The 4824-nt window shown below is 38.4% G+C and overlaps 1 pseudogene; it reads left to right on the top strand.

The window, feature by feature from the left end:
- The first annotated feature begins 1814 nt into the window (after window positions 1–1814).
- Window positions 1815–2882, top strand: LOC118720146 (annotated as a pseudogene).
- Window positions 2883–4824: the final 1942 nt, after the last annotated feature.

The following is a 4824-nucleotide window of genomic DNA, read 5'->3' as shown; positions in this document are numbered from 1 at the left end:
TGATATCCTAGCAGTTGCCCATAGACACATGACTGACACCCAGTTGAGACCAATAGAAGGCTCATACATCTGAGCCCAGTCCATATTTCCAGAGCACAGAATAGTGGTTGTTGTTTTAATCCACTAGGTTTTGGGGCAATTTGTTATACAATGAAAGCTAAAAGACATGGCGTCCCAGTGATAGCAGAGTTATATCACCAGCATTGGGGCAGATGTTGGATCCCATCACAATGCTTTTGCCTATAGACAACTGTAACTGACATTGACAGAAAACAAGAAGTGAGCGAATTTGGGGTGGTTCATCTGTCCACAGACACACAATTGTCAACATGGTGACTATGAAAACTGGAAAAAAAACATAGCCAGAGAGTATGGGAATGGCCTTGGGCTGACCACTCACTATTCAGTGTTTGGGATCAGTTGAGTAAACACTTGAAATTATGAGGATTTGAAAAATAGTGATGGCTTCCAGGTCAGCACCATCTAAAACTTCATTTGTTTGCATCTTTGCATTCTATACTTTGCATAAAGTTCCTAAAGTCCTCAGTTGGACCGGATTAACTGGCTCATGAAACTGGGACTTACTTTATGTTTTTTCATCTATTTTTCCTAAGTCCTTAGGAAAAGTGTTCTGTGGTCACATAAATCACTGCATACTCTTGACCTCTCTTGGAATTTAACAATGTACCCTGACCTATTAAAGACCTGTTCATTTATTCCAGTGCTGCAATGTATTTGACCATGGAACACTTTTTGTGAGTAGCATATTTAAAATCTCAAAAACTAATGTTTCTCAGAGAACACTGAGAGTTTTTTTAACTTTATTTTAATTAAATACAGCACACATATGGAAACGTACATGAAGCACAAACTCGCAGCATAATGAATTATTTTAGACCAAACACTTGTAACTACCCCCCTGGTCAAGAAATAGAACACTTCCAACCCTTCACTAGACCCCTGTGTACTCCTTGCCCATTACAAATTCCTTCCTCCTCCCCAGAGGTAACCATTTCCCTGACTTTATGGTAATAACTCTCTTGCACTGTTTTATCATTTTGCCACCTAAGTATGCATACCTAAAATAAAGACTTGTTTTGTCTGTTTTTGAAAGCTATATAAATGGAAATTATACAGTATGTATTGGAGGGGCATAGGATATAAGTATCTTCAACTACAACAGATAATGTCAAACTCTTTCCTAAATCAAGGGTGCCAATTGATACTGCTACCAACAGAGTAAGAGAGTTCCAGTTGCTCCACACCCTAGGTTATACTTGGTAATGTCAGATGTTTTCATTTTTTCCAGTCTATTCAATGAATACTGGAGAATTAAATTTATATTTCTCTGATTAATACTGAGGTTGAGAATATTTTATTATGTTTACCGATCACTTGGATATCCTCTTTTATATAGTTCTTGTTCAAGCCTTTTGTTCATTTCTCTACAGAGTTTCTGTTTCTTCATTTATTGGAGTCCTTTATTCTAAATAAAAGTCCTTTGTTAGGTGTAAGAGTTGCAAATGTCTTTTCTCACACTAAGGCTTGCTTTAAGTTCTTCATTTAAATTTAATCAAATATATCAATTCTTTCCCTTTATGCTCAGTGCTTTGTGTGTCTCCTTTAATAATCACACCTATCTCTATGTCTAGAAAGCTGGATTTTAAATGTTCAAGTCTTTGGTCACTGATAGTAGTGAAAACCAAAAACTGAAGACTCGGAAGAAAGGGGGAGTGGGTGGGAAGGGAAATGGCTGAAGGCCAGAGGAAGAACAATACGGATTAGCTGGGAGGTGGCAGGGGATTTGCAGGGGGATGGAGGGTATGATTGAATGTGAATTAAATGTCTTTACCCAGCTTCTTATGCATGGAAAAAAATTGACAGTATTATCAGAAAGAAAGGTGGATCAGTTAAGATGATGTGTGGGGAAAGAGGTGTGCATGTCCACGTCAGAGAAGGGAATTTTGCTGAGTTACCACATTGGCTAGATGCACTAGCACCATCTTTAAAACCTTTACTATGATTGCTGAGAAACTGGACGAGGACAGCAGCACAATAGCACAGCTTCTGATAGATCCATCAGTATGGCTCTCTCATTAGCAAAGGTGATTTCAACATCAAGGATATCTGATGAGAGAGTATAGGGTCTCAGGTCCAGGGCATATGCTTCCCAACTCAACTAAGCAAGCCATTACTACTGCTGGCATTTAAAATCTATCAGTTAGTGTGTTAAACATACAAGTCTGGTCATGTTGGAGTCACCCTGACCCTGAAGGCCATTCAACTCTCTGGTCATCTTTGCAGGTGGTCAGGAAGGTACAGAATAGGCAGCAATGTGTGAGCTTTGCCCACACCACCCCATACATGTGCCTCAACACTGACCTGAAGAGACTCCCTCTGGAGGCCTATGCCATTCAAGGACAGTATGCCATTCCACCACCACATTGGATCAAACTGCCCCTGTGGGCAATGCAAAGGTCTTGTTTTTCTATAATGCATGACAACCCTGTATTCAATGACATTGAATCCACTCTCCAGAAGTGAAAGGCTATTGAGCAAGCTTGGATGCATCTATCAAGACTATTTGTGAACTCACCATTTTAAATGGGTGCATAATGGGGAATTAGAGTGCCAAAATCAGTAAGATCTACCAGATGTCTAGGACACAGATCAAAACTGCAAACCCAGTAGGAAGGATCTAGTGATAAGCAGGTTATCATCATTGGATTTGTTGCCAGCATTAGCCTGGTTCAATATCTGTCAAGCTTTCCTCAGAGTTGGGTGGCATGGAGAGCAGCTACAAAAACAAACAAACAAAAGAAACATGCAAATTCATCTATAAAGTTTGTTGGCTATTCACCATTCTCGATCCATTTGTATAGTTTCTGAATAGTCTGATTAGGTTTTAAATAGTCTGCAAAGTTTTCATTTCTTTATACTTAGTCATCCACTTATTATTTTTAAATTATTTTAATTCCTTTTCTGTTCAGCTATTAGAGTTGAGCTACATAGTTTTATACACTTCTCCCTGTTTTATTTTATTTTGGTTGTTTTTTGCTTATTATAACTTTTTTTGTTTGTCATAGAACTATAAGGGTGGAATACTAATACAATTCAGTTTAGTTTTAGAACAGCAGAAATTTTTCAAAAAAAATAATTAACAAGTAGGCTGGAAAATTTTTTAGCCAAATAAGGTTTCCCTGATAGTTATTTTTACTATGGTTTTGCAATCACATGAAGCTTAAAATCTTAATATAGTCATGCCCTAGGTATTTATTTGCTTTATTTCTCCTGAAAAAAGTTATAAGGACAAGAACATTACATTCTACTGGTAAAGACTGTGGAGTAACCCATCAGTGGTCAAATAACTGACATTTATTGGTTTGCTACTATATGCCAAGCTTTGTACTGAGCTATTGACATACATTATATAGTTACTCCTCTTAACAATTCTCAAGGGAGGTATTATTATCCCTCTTTATAAATGGGGAAACTGAGGTTTACTGAGGCAAAATAACTTTACTAGTAGTGAGATCATACAAGTCAAACAGCTAGTGAATGGCAAAGGCAGGATTTGAACTCAAGATCAAACCTAACCACAAAGTTCATAGATTTCCCAGAGTAATATGCAGCCATCTGGTAAGAGCAAGCAAGGGACTTGGCAAAGTTGTTCTGTGAAAGGGAATTATAAAATATTGCCTTTGCTACATGATAATTGGTGAGGAAAAATCTTCATATTCACTTTCTGTCTTGGTGTGGATTACTCTAGGCCTAGAAGAAGAACCTAACAGAAAGATTTGAGTGCAAATCATTTCTTTGGGTAGTAATTTTAGGAAACACCAGTAGGGAAATTGAGACAGAAATGGAAGACAGCCAACAAAGGGAATGTTATAAAACCCTGGGGGTCACTGGAGCTCAGTCCTACTGGGAAACTCCCAGAGCCCACTGTTGTCCCATACCCAAGAGTTACCACACCTCTTCATTGTTCCGATGGAGGGGTGAGGCAACTGAGTATTTATCCACAAACTCACAGCCATCATTATATGAGAACAGCCAGGGCAGGATTAGTTTCCAGCACTTCTGACTTTACCTGAAGGTGGGCCCAGATGCCCCCAGGGCTAGAAAAGGCAGTGCAGGTGTTTGCAGGAAAGAGCCTTTGGCATAGAGGTGGATACCAAAGGGGGTGTCAGAAAAATCAAAGCTGTCTGCTACACCTTCTACTAATAAAAGCCAATGAAAAATAGAAATAAGCATGAGCTCTGGTAAAGGAAAGACAGCTGAAAACTATGAAAACATGTAGAAACATTTAAAATCTTCCCCCCCTATAATGAAAATAAACAATCCAATAAAAAATGGGCAAAGGATCTAAATAGACTCTTTTTGAAAGCAGACATACAGAAGGCCAAGAGACATATGAGAAAAATGCTCAAAGTCACTAATCATCTGAGATATGCAAAATGATAATAAGGTATCACCTTACACCTGTCAGGATGGCTGTCATCAATAAATCAATAAAGGACAAGTGCTGGTGAAGATGTGGAGATAAAGGAATCCTCTTGCACTGCTGGTGGGAATGCAGACTGGTACAGCCACTGCAGAAAACAGTTTAGAATTTCCTTGTAAAATTAAAAATGGAACTTCCATATGACACAGTAAGCCCAAGACTCAGAAACGCCAATCAGAAAGGATATATGCACCCCTATGTTTATAGCAGCACAATTTACAATAGCTAAGATTTGGAAATAGCCTAAATGCCCATCTATATTAATAAAGGGATAACATGCTACCGTGTTTTCCCGAAAATAAGACATCCTCCAAAAATAA

Source organism: Pipistrellus kuhlii, unplaced genomic scaffold (assembly GCF_014108245.1).
Source record: "Pipistrellus kuhlii isolate mPipKuh1 unplaced genomic scaffold, mPipKuh1.p scaffold_m20_p_16, whole genome shotgun sequence".
In the NCBI taxonomy this organism is placed as follows: domain Eukaryota; kingdom Metazoa; phylum Chordata; class Mammalia; order Chiroptera; family Vespertilionidae; genus Pipistrellus; species Pipistrellus kuhlii.
This window is presented reverse-complemented; position numbering and strand designations above follow the sequence as displayed.